A 12,892-nucleotide genomic window follows, 5' to 3' on the forward strand; every position below is an offset into this window, starting at 1 on the left:
AAAAGTGGTAAAAAAGCTGTTGCATGAACCCCGTTTCCATATGAGTTAGGAAATGGTGTTGGATGTAAATATAAATGGAATGCAAATTCTTTTCAACCCATATTCAGTTGAATATGGACGGCGTGGCGCAGTGGAAGAGTGGCCGTGCGCAACCCGAGCGTCCCTGGTTCAATTCCCACCTAGTACCAACCTCGTCACGTTCGTTGTGTCCTGAGCAAGACACTTCACCCTTGCTCCTGATGGGTGCTGGTTGGCGCCTTGCATGGCAGCTCCCTCCATCAGTGTGTGAATGTGTGTGAGAATGGGTAAATGTGGAAGTAGTGTCAAAGCGCTTTGAGTACCTTGAAGGTAGAAAAGCGCTAAACAAGTACAACCCATTTATTTTATCATTTATTTAATATGCTACAAAGACCACATATTTGATATTCAAACTGATATTTTTTGTTGTTGTTGCAAATAATCATTAACTTTAGAATTTGATGCCAGCAACATGTGACGAAGAAGTTGGGAAAGGTGGCAATAAATACTGATAATGTTGAGGAATGCTCATCAAACACCTATTTGGAACATCCCACATGTGTGCAGGCTAATTGGGAACAGGTGGGTGCCATGATTGGGTATAAAAACAGCTTCCCCAAAAAAATGCTCGGTCTTTCACAAGAAAGGATGGGGCGAGGTACACCCCTTTGTCCACAACTGTTTAAGAACAACGTTTCTCAAAGTGCAATTGCAAGAAATTTAGGGATTTCAACATCTACGGTCCATAATATCATCAAAAGGTTCGGAGAATCTGGAGAAATCACTCCACGTAAGCGGCATGGTCGGAAACCAACATTGAATGACCGTGACTTTCGATCCCTCTGTATCAAAAACCGACATCAATCTCTAAAGGATATCACCACATGGGCTCAGGAACACTTCAGAAAACCACCGTCACTAAATACAGTTAGTCGCTACATCTGTAAGTGCAAGTTAAAGCTCTACTATGCAAAGCGAAAGCCATTTATCAACAACATCCAGAAACGCCACCGGCTTCTCCGGGCCCGAGATCATCTAAGATGGACTGATGCAAAGTGGAAAAGTGTTCTGTGGTCTGACGAGTCCACATTTCAATTTGTTTTTGGAAATATTTGAAATTGTGTCATCCGGACCAAACGGGGAGCGAACCATCCAGACTGTTCTGGAAGCAAAGTTCAAAAGCCAGCATGTGTGATGGTATGGGGGTGCATTAGTGCCCAAGGCATGGGTAACTTACACATCTGTGAAGGCACCATTAATGCTGAAAGGTACATACAGGTTTTGGAACAACATCCAAGCGCTATCTTTTTCATGGACGCCCCTGCTTATTTCAGCAAGACAATGCCAAGCCACATTCAGCACGTGTTACAACAGTGAGGTTTCGTAGTAAAAGAGTGCGGGTACTTTCCTGGCCCGCCTGCAGTCCAGACCTGTCTCCCATCAAAAATGTGTGGCGCATTATGAAGCGTAAAATACGACAAGACCCCGGACTGTTGAAGGACTGAAGCTCTACATAAAACAAGAATGGGAAAGAATTCCACTTTCAAAGCTTCAACAATTAGTTTCCTCAGTTCCCAAACGTTTATTGAGTGTTGTTAAAAGAAAAGGTGATGTAACACAGTGGTGAACATGCCCTTTCCCAACTACTTTGGCACGTGTTGCAGCCATGAAATTTTAAGTTAGTTATTATTTGCAAAAGCCAGCATCTGTGATGGTATGGGGGTGCATTAGTGCCCAAGACATGGGTCACTTACACATCTGTGAAGGCACCATTAATGCTGAAAGGTACATACAGGTTTTGGAACAACATCCAAGCGCTATCTTTTTCATGGACGCCCCTGCTTATTTCAGCAAGACAATGCCAAGCCACATTCAGCACGTGTTACAACAGTGTGGCTTCATAAAAAAAGAGTGCGGGTACTTTCCTGGCCCGCCTGCGGTCCAGACCTGACTCCCGTCGAAAATGTGTGGCGCATTATGAAGCGTAAAATACGACAGCGGAGACCCCGGACTGTTGAACGACTGAAGCTCTACATATCATCATCATCATCATCATTTATTTTTATTCCTTTCATGAAAATGCATATTTACAAGCCACGTACAATTGACACTATCATTGTTTTTTTTTTGTTTTTCTTTCTTATACATTTCCATGATCAGAAAGGAGCAGATGGAAGAATAATATTCTTATATTTATCTGCCCCCTTTTTAACACCAATTATTTTTGATGACTTTATAACCGTTCCCTCCACCAACACCCAAACTCCAACAAACTTTTGCATTTTCCTTTAAGCACTTTCACAATGACACGTCCAATCTAAATCAAAACTCAGTTTGATATAATTTCAGTTTTCTCTTTTTGTAACTCTTTTTAAAAACAAATATATTCTTACAGCTTTTTAAGTCTTTGTTTAGAGAATTCCATGCTTTCACACCAACAACAGACAAGCACATTTGTTTCAAATTTGTTCGCACTCTTGGATGTTTAAAGTCATACGGCCTTCTGTGGTTTTCATCTTCAGATGTGAACACAAATAACTTTTGTATGTCCTTCGGAAGAACTTTATTTCTCGCTTTGAACATCATTAATAGTGTATTCAATTCTACAATGTCTTTTAGTTTTAGTAATCCTGACCTAATGAAGAGTGGATTTGTGTGGTCTCTATATCCTACTTTAAAAATGATTCGAATTGCTCTTTTCTGTGAAAGAAATAAAGGCATTATGTTGCTATGATATGTATTTCCCCATATTTCTGCACAATAATTGAAATAAGGTAGAATAATTGAGCAATATAACATTCTCATTGTGTTGTATGGAAAACTATATTTAACCTTGTTCAAAATAAATAAACTTTTAGATACCTTATTTTTCACATGCATTATATGAGCTTTCCATGTCAACTTTTCATCTAAGATGACCCCAAGAAATCTGATTTCAGACACCTTCTCAATTTTCACATTGTTTATGGATAAACTAACTTCCATCTTTCTTTTATTACCGAATACCATATACTTAGTCTTTTCCAAATTTAAAGATAATTTATTTATATCAAACCACAATTTTAGTTTAACCATTTCCTCTTTAATATTATTGGCTAAAATGTTCAAGTCATCTCCTGAACAGTATAAATTTGTATCGTCTGCGAATAATACGCACTGTAAAATTTTCGAAACCTCACAAATATCATTTATATATAAAGTAAAAAGTTTGGGTCCTAAAATCGAACCTTGTGGAATTCCACATTCAATATTCATACATTCTGACCTATGATCATCGATCTCAACATATTGCTGTCGTTGATGTAAATAACTGGTTAACCAGTCCAGTGCAACTCCTCTGACTCCATAAGTATATAATTTAGAAATGAGAATTTGATGATCTACAGTGTCAAATGCCTTCTTTAAATCAATGAACACTCCTATTGTGTATTTATTTTGATCAACTGCAGTTGTAATCTCTTCAATAATGTTCATGATGGCCAAGCTCGTAGACCTGTTTGATCGAAATCCATACTGATTTTCATTTAATAATTTATGTTTTTCAATAAAACAGTCTAATTTATTAACAAACAGTTTTTCAAGCACTTTTGAAAATTGGGATAAGAGAGATACTGGTCTATAATTACCAAATGTATGTTTATTTCCGGTTTTAAATATAGGTATAACCTTAGCAGTTTTCATACTGTCTGGGAAAACTCCTACTTTAAAAGAACAATTAATTATATAATGCAATGGTTTAATGATGCAATCAATTGTGTTTTTTATTATACTCATGTCAATGCCCTCATTGTCTATTGAGGTCTTGTTTTTTAGTTTGTAAACCACAGATAATATTTCATTCTCAGTCACTTCACTAAGAAACATTGACTGCATAACCCTATTTTCCCTTTTCCAGACATCCCCTGATTGATCATTAGCTCTAGGTATTTTGTTTGCTAAGCTAGGTCCTACATTTACAAAGAATTGATTCAATTCATTGACAATTTCATCTTTGTTTTCAATTAACATATTATCTTTTTTAAAACATCTAGGTAGTTCTGTTCGCCTTGTCCTATTCCCTATTGCTTTATTTAAAATATTCCATGTAGCCTTTATGTTATTTTTATTTTCATGCAACATTCTTTTGTAATATTCCCTTTTTGCTTGTCTCAATATATTGGTCAACTTGTTTTTGTAGTTTTTATATCGTTTTTCAGCATTCTCTGTTCTTGATTTGATAAACTCCTTATAAAGTCTATTTTTCTTTTTACATGCATTTTTCAAACTGTTTGTCATCCAAGGTGCATTATTTTGCCTTTGTTTAGATCTGCATGGAACCTCAGGACAATGCTTGTTATACAGAGTAATATAATGTTTAAGAAAAGAATCATAGGCAGTATTTATATCGTCTGTGTACACCTCTTTCCACTCTTGTTTTAATAGGTCATCCCTAAAGTTGTTAATATGGTTGACACTTCTTTTCCTCTTAAGTATTTGATAGTATGTTCTTTTAGGGAATTGATAGTCAAATATTGCAAATATAGGCAGATGATCACTTATGTCATTTATCACTAACCCAGTAGTGATGTGAATCCCTAAAACATTTGTAAAGATATTGTCTATTAAGGTTGCACTAGTTGTGGTTATTCTGCTAGGCTTTGTAATTAATGGGTACAGCCCTTTTTCATATAATATCTCTAAAAAATCTGATGTTTGTTTATGTGAATCCTCCTTTAGAAGATCAATATTATAATCTCCACAAATTACAATAGTTTTATTTTTATTTAAACCATTAATCATTTCCTCTAATTTATCCATGAAGGTTTCCACTTTTGATCCTGGTTTTCTATATACACATGCAACAACAATGTTTCTGTTTTGTTGTAATTCTATCTCAACAGCTACACACTCCAGTAAATCATTTATGGCCATTGTCATACATTTAACTGGTCTGCATTTAAGTTCATTATATATATAGAGGGCCACCCCTCCTCCAGTCCTATTGTCTCTGTTAGTGACATACAGATCATAGTCCTTTAATTTCAGATCAACCTCCTTGTCTTTCTTTATCCATGTTTCAGATAAAGCAATGACTTTAAATCTACCTTTAAGGGACTCTAAAACATCTTTGATTTTAGCAAAGTGTTTTGGTAGACTTCTACAATTAAAATGAATCAAAGAAAATGTATTTTCTATGCTTGCAGCATCAAGTTGTTCCTCAGTATAATACTGGCAAGAATCCTTAACATGCTTAAATAAATGAGTCTCTGGATCCACTTCATTCTGAAAATCAAATGTGCCACGTTCTGTGTAATCAACACTTGATAAAAACATAAAACAAGAATGGAAAAGAATTTCACTTTCAAAGCTTCAACTATGAGTTTTCTCAGTTCCCAAACGTTTATTGAGTGTTGTTAAAAGAAAAGGTGATGTAACACAGTGGTGAACATGCCCTTTCCCAACTACGTTTTGCAAGCTTGTAATTAGAAACATCTAAATAATAAGATAATCAGAGAGATTTCTTTATTGGAGCCAATAAAGAAAATTAAGCACCGATAAGAAGATGTAATTAAAACTGATCAGGGAATCAAAGATTAAACAGACCTGATAAAGGCGGCTCAGGTAAACAAACCCGCTTGTGAGATGGCTTTAACGAAACAATTCTAAGCAGCGTTTACTCTACCAGGCTTCATTTTGGACGGAGGCTTTCATCAGGACCGCCTCGGTCGGCGAAGGGAGGACTCTCTACAGATCTACTGACAGCACTCTTTTTTTTACGAAGCCACGCTGTTGTAGCACGTGCTGAATGTGGCTTGGCATTGTCTTGCTGAAATAAGCAGGGGCGTCCATGAAAAAGATAGCGCTTAGATGTTGTTCCAAAACCTGTATGTACCTTTCAGCATTAATGGTGCCTTCACAGATGTGTAAGTTACCCATGCCTTGGGCACTAATGCACCCCCATACCATCACAGATGCTGGCTTTTGAACTTTGCGTCTAGAACACCTGGATAGTTCGCTTCCCCTTTGGTCCGGATGACACAATGTTAAATATTTCCAAAAACATTTTGAAATGTGGACTCGTCAGACCGCAGAACACTTTTCCACTTTTTATCAGTCCAACTTAGATGATCTCGGGCCCAGAGAAGCCGGCGGCGTTTCTGGATGTTGTTGATAAATGGCTTTCGCTTTGTATATTAGAGCTTTAACTTGCACCTAAAGATGTAGCGACAAACTGTATTTAGCGACAGTGGTTTTCTGAAGTGTTCCTGAGCCCACGTGGTGATATCCTTTAGAGATTGATGTCGGTTTTAGATAAATTCAACGTTGGTTTCCGGCCATGCCGCTTACGTGGAGTGATTTCTCCAGATTCTCTGAACCTTTTGATGATAATATGGACCGTAGATGTGTATGTAAACTTTTGACCACGACTGAATTGACTGAAGGAGGCACAACATTAAGACGCTGCACGCTTTAAAGTGTGCGAGGGGATTTGCACCAGGCACCAGGCAGCTTCTGAGGAACACTTTGAAGCCGGCGCTGTTTTTAGTAATAAAGCTAATGAAAGAAGGCAATGTCTGCCCTGCCCTTCACGTCCCACTTGGATCGAGAGGTGAGGTTACAAATGAAGAAGGAACATCTTGTCTTCCTTTAACAAGTCTTTTACAAACCCTGTTTTCTAATGAGTTGGGAAATTGTGTTAGATGTAAATATGAACAGAATACAATGATTTGCAAATCATTTTCAAGCCATATTCAGTTGAATATGCTACAAAGACAACATATTTGATGTTCAAACTGATAAACATTTTTTTGGGGGGCAAATAATCATTAACTTTAGAATTTGATGCCAGCAACACGTGACAAAGAAGTTGGGGAAAGGTGGCAATAAAGTTGAGGAATGCTCATCAAACACTTATTTGGAACATCCCACAGGTGTGCAGGCTAATTGGGAACAGGTGGGTGCCATGATTGGGAATAAAAACAGCTTCCCCAAAAAATGCTCAGTCTTTCACAAGAAAGGATGGGGCGAGGTACACCCCTTTGTCCACAACTGCGTGAGCAAATAGTCAAACAGTTTAAGAACAACGTTTCTCAAAGTGCAATTGCAAGAAATTTAGGGATTTCAACATCTACGCTCCATAATATCATCAAAAGGTTCAGAGAATCTGGAGAAATCACTCCACGTAAGCGGCATGGCCGGAAACCAACATTGAATGACCGTGACCTTCGATCCCTCAGAGGGCACTGTATCAAAAAACCGACATTAATCTCTAAAGGATATCACCACATGGGCTCAGGAACACTTCAGAAAACCACTGTCACTAAATACAGTTAGTCGCTACATCTGTAAGTGCAAGTTAAAGCTCTACTATGCAAACCGAAAGCCATTTATCAACAACATCCAGAAACGCCGCCGGCTTCTCTGGGCCCGAGATCATCTAAGATGGACTGATGCTAAGTGGAAAAGTGTTCTGTGGTATGACGAGTCCACATTTCAAATTGTTTTTGGAAATATTTGACATTGTGTCATCCGGACCAAACGGGAAGCGAACCATCCAGACTGTTATCGACACAAAGTTCAAAAGCCAGCATCTGTGATGGTATGGGGGTGCATTAGTGCCCAAGGCATGGGTAACTTACACATCTGTGAAGGCACCATTAATGCTGAAAGGTACATACAGGTTTTGGAACAACATCCAAGCGCTATCTTTTTCATGGACGCCCCTGCTTATTTCAGCAAGACAATGCCAAGCCACATTCAGCACGTGTTACAACAGTGTGGCTTCATAAAAAAAGAGTGCGGGTACTTTCCTGGCCCGCCTGCAGTCCTGACCTGTCTCCCATCGAAAATGTGTGGCCCATTATGAAGCGTAAAATACGACAGCGGAGACCCCGGACTGTTGAACGACTGAAGCTCTACATAAAACAAGAATGGGAAAGAATTCCACTTTCAAAGCTTCAACAATTAAGTTTCCTCAGTTCCCAAACGTTTATTGAGTGTTGTTAAAAGAAAAGGTGATGTAACACGGCGGTGAACATGCCCTTTCCCAACTACTTTGGCACGTGTTGCAGCCATGAAATTCTAAGTTAGTTATTATTTGCAAAAGCCAGCATCTGTGATGGTATGGGGGTGCATTAGTGCCCAAGGCATGGGTAACTTACACATCTGTGAAGGCACCATTAATGCTGAAAGGTACATACAGGTTTTGGAACAACATCCAAGCGCTATCTTTTTCAGGGACGCCCCTGCTTATTTCAGCAAGACAATGCCAAGCCACATTCAGCACGTGTTACAACAGTGTGGCTTCATAAAAAAAGAGTGTGGGTACTTTCCTGGCCCGACTGCAGTCCAGACCTGTCTCCCATGGAAAATGTGTGGCGCATTATGAAGCGTAAAATACGACAACAAGACCCCGGACTGTTGAACGACTGAAGCTCTACATAAAACAAGAATGGGAAAGAATTCCACTTTCAAAGCTTCAACAATTACGTTTCCTCAGTTCCCAAACGTTTATTGAGTGTTGTTAAAAGAAAAGGTGATGTAACACAGCGGTGAACATGCCCTTTCCCAACTACTTTGGCACGTGTTGCAGCCATGAAATTCTAAGTTAATTATTATTTGCAAAAGCCAGCATCTGTGATGGTATGGGGGTGCATTAGTGCCCAAGGCATGGGTAACTTACACATCTGTGAAGGCACCATTAATGCTGAAAGGTACATACAGGTTTTGGAACAACATCCAAGCGCTATCTTTTTCATGGACGCCCCTGCTTATTTCAGCAAGACAATGCCAAGCCACATTCAGCACGTGTTACAACAGCGTGGTTTCGTAAAAAAAGAGTGCGGGTACTTTCCTGGCCCGCCGGCAGTCCAGACCTGTCTCCCATGGAAAATGTGTGGTGCATTATGAAGCGTAAAATACGACAGCGGAGACCCCGGACTGTTGAACGACTGAAGCTCTACATAAAACAAGAATGGGAAAGAATTCCACTTTCAAAGCTTCAACAATTAGTTTCCTCAGTTCCCAAACGTTTATTGAGTGTTGTTAAAACAAAAGGTGATGTAACACAGTGGTGAACATGCCCTTTCCCAACTACTTTGGCACGTGTTGCAGCCATGAAATTCTAAGTTAATTATTATTTGCAAAAGCCAGCATCTGTGATGGTATGGGGGTGCATTAGTACCCAAGGCATGGGTAACTTACACATCTGCGAAGGCACCATTAATGCTGAAAGGTACATACAGGTTTTGGAACAACATCTAAGCGCTATCTTTTTCATGGACGCCCCTGCTTATTTCAGCAAGACAATGCCAAGCCACATTCAGCACGTGTTACAACAGTGTGGTTTCGTAAAAACAGAGTGCGGGCAATTTCCTGGCCCGCCTGCAGTCCAGACCTGTCTCCCATCGAAAATGTGTGGCGCATTATGAAGCGTAAAATACGACAGCGGAGACCCCGGACTGTTGAACGACTGAAGCTCTACATAAAACAAGAATGGGAAAGAATTCCACTTTCAAAGCTTCAACAATTAAGTTTCCTCAGTTCCCAAACGTTTATTGAGTGTTGTTAAAAGAAAAGGTGATGTAACACGGCGGTGAACATGCCCTTTCCCAACTACTTTGGCACGTGTTGCAGCCATGAAATTCTAAGTTAATTATTATTTGCAAAAGCCAGCATCTGTGATGGTATGGGGGTGCATTAGTGCCCAAGGCATGGGTAACTTACACATCTGTGAAGGCACCATTAATGCTGAAAGGTACATACAGGTTTTGGAACAACATATGCTGCCATCTAAGCGCCGTCTTTTTCATGGACGCCCCTGCTTATTTCAGCAAGACAATGCCAAACCACATTCAGCACGTGTTACAACAGTGTGGTTTTGTAGTAAAAGAGTGCGGGTACTTTCCTGGCCCGCCTGCAGTCCAGACCTGTCTCCCATCGAAAATGTGTGGCGCATTATGAAGCGTAAAATACGACAGCGGAGACCCCGACTGAAGCTCTACATAAAACAAGAATGGGAAAGAATTCCACTTTCAAAGCTTCAACAATTAGTTTCCTCAGTTCCCAAACGTTTATTGAGTGTTGTTAAAAGAAAAGGTGATGTAACACAGTGGTGAACATGCCCTTTCCCAACTACTTTGGCACGTGTTGCAGCCATGAAATTTTAAGTTAGTTATTATTTGCAAAAGCCAGCATGTGTGATGGTATGGGGGTGCATTAGTGCCCAAGGCATGGGTAACTTACACATCTGTGAAGGCACCATTAATGCTGAAAGGTACATACAGGTTTTGGAACAACATCTAAGCGCTATCTTTTTCATGGACGCCCCTGCTTATTTCAGCAAGACAATGCCAAGCCACATTCAGCACGTGTTACAACAGCGTGGCTTCATAAAAAAAGAGTGCGGGTACTTTCCTGGCCCGCCTGCAGTCCAGACCTGTCTCCCATGGAAAATGTGTGGTGCATTATGAAGCGTAAAATACGACAGCGGAGACCCCGGACTGTTGAACGACTGAAGCTCTACATAAAACAAGAATGGGAAAGAATTCCAATTTCAAAGCTTCAACAATAAAGTTTCCTCAGTTCCCAAACGTTTATTGAGTGTTGTTAAAAGAAAAGGTGATGTAACACGGCGGTGAACATGCCCTTTCCCAACTACTTTGGCACGTGTTGCAGCCATGAAATTTTAAGTTAGTTATTATTTGCAAAAGCCAGCATCTGTGATGGTATGGGGGTGCATTAGTGCCCAAGGCATGGGTAACTTACACATCTGTGAAGGCACCATTAATGCTGAAAGGTACATACAGGTTTTGGAACAACATCTAAGCGCTATCTTTTTCATGGACGCCCCTGCTTATTTCAGCAAGACAATGCCAAGCCACATTCAGCACGTGTTACAACAGTGTGGTTTTGTAGTAAAAGAGTGCGGGTACTTTCCTGGCCCGCCGGCAGTCCAGACCTGTCTCCCATGGAAAATGTGTGGCGCATTATGAAGCGTAAAATACGACAGCGGAGACCCCGGACTGTTGAACGACTGAAGCTCTACATAAAACAAGAATGGGAAAGAATTCCACCTTCAAAGCTTCAACAATTAAGTTTCCTCAGTTCCCAAACGTTTATTGAGTGTTGTTAAAAGAAAAGGTGATGTAACACAGTGGTGAACATGCCCTTTCCCAACTACTTTGGCACGTGTTGCAGCCATGAAATTTTAAGTTAGTTATTATTTGCAAAAGCCAGCATCTGTGATGGTATGGGGGTGCATTAGTGCCCAAGGCATGGGTAACTTACACATCTGTGAAGGCGCCATTAATGCTGAAAGGTACATACAGGTTTTGGAACAACATCTAAGCGCTATCTTTTTCATGGACGCCCCTGCTTATTTCAGCAAGACAATGCCAAGCCACATTCAGCACGTGTTACAACAGTGTGGCTTCATAAAAAAAGAGTGCGGGTACTTTCCTGGCCCGCCTGCAGTCCAGACCTGTCTCCCAGGGAAAATGTGTGGCGCATTATGAAGCGTAAAATACGACAGCGGAGACCCCGGACTGTTGAAGGACTGAAGCTCTACATAAAACAAGAATGGGAAAGAATTCCACCTTCAAAGCTTCAACAATTAAGTTTCCTCAGTTCCCAAACGTTTATTGAGTGTTGTTAAAAGAAAAGGTGATGTAACACAGTGGTGAACATGCCCTTTCCCAACTACTTTGGCACGTGTTGCAGCCATTAATTATTATTTGCAAAAATAACATCAAATATCTTGTCTTTGTAGTGCATTCAATTGAATATGGGTTGAAAGGGATTTGCAAATCATTGTATTCCGTTTATATTTACATCTAACACAATTTCCCAACTCATATGGAAACAGGGTTTGTAAACTACTGACCACAACATGCAGTATGCGCCACTGCAAAAAGTAGTATAAGCCACTAAATCGAACGGCCATGATAGGGCCAATTTTACACTGGATTTTTACACCCCTAATGTGCAGACCATGACGCTTCCAAACAAATGTAATTGCTGCTGGAGGCGCCGGGATCAGCTGGCAAATCCTGATGGCAAATTAAATAGAGGTGAGGGAACTGGCGGGCGCATTAGCGGGGCCCGCTGCTGTTTCCAAGCGAAAATGTGACGAAAGGCTGCCAAGAAAAACGCATCCCGACGCTGTCACCGAGCTGCAATTAAGATCTAAACGCAGGAGGGGAGCACACGCCGCGGCAGCTGTTTAGGAGTTGTGTGGGAAATAGAGATGCGAGATGTGATAGCGGATGCTGCTGCAGCGTTCGTGGCGGCGAAACAGCGTGGCGTCACGGCCTTTTGCTCATTCCGCACGTCTGCTGGAGTGGATCAGGGCCAAAAGATTAAAGGCCGGCGCGTCCTCTCAAGGCTCATCCGTCTGCTTTTACTGCCTGCTTTTTACATCTTGCGTCACGTGACTTTCTGATGACACACACAAGGAAGCAAGCAAATTAACTCAAATCGAGCCAAGTCCGAGTCCATGGTTCTCGCCCGGAAAACGGTGGAGTGCCATCTCCGGGTTGGGGAGGAGTTCAAGTACCTAGGAGTCTTGTTCATGAGTGGGGGAAGAGTGGATCGTTAGATCGGTGCGGCGTCTTCAGTAATGCGGACGTTGTACCGATCCGTTGTGGTGAAGAAGGAGCTGAGCCGGAAGGCAAAGCTCTCAATTTACCTGTCGATCTACGTTCCCATCCTCACCTATGGTCATGAGCTTTGGGTCATGACTGAAAGGATAAGATCACGGGTACAAGCGGCCCAAATGAGTTTCTGGGTTCTCCCTTAGAGATAGGGTGAGAAGCTCTGCCATCCGGGAGGAACTCAAAGTAAAGCCGCTGCTCCTCCACATGGAGAGGAGCCAGATGAGGTGGTTCGGGCATCT

At 40.9% G+C, this 12,892-nt stretch overlaps 1 protein-coding gene across 2 annotated transcripts in view; it reads right to left on the bottom strand.

Moving 5' to 3' along the window:
* The window catches only part of dock1 (dedicator of cytokinesis 1), a 537,727-nt gene that overhangs the window by 158,960 nt on the left and 365,875 nt on the right, over window positions 1–12,892 (bottom strand). The gene's annotated exons all lie outside the window — the stretch shown is intronic.

The sequence above is a fragment of the Nerophis ophidion genome, linkage group LG08, assembly GCF_033978795.1.
Source record: "Nerophis ophidion isolate RoL-2023_Sa linkage group LG08, RoL_Noph_v1.0, whole genome shotgun sequence".
Taxonomy (NCBI): domain Eukaryota; kingdom Metazoa; phylum Chordata; class Actinopteri; order Syngnathiformes; family Syngnathidae; genus Nerophis; species Nerophis ophidion.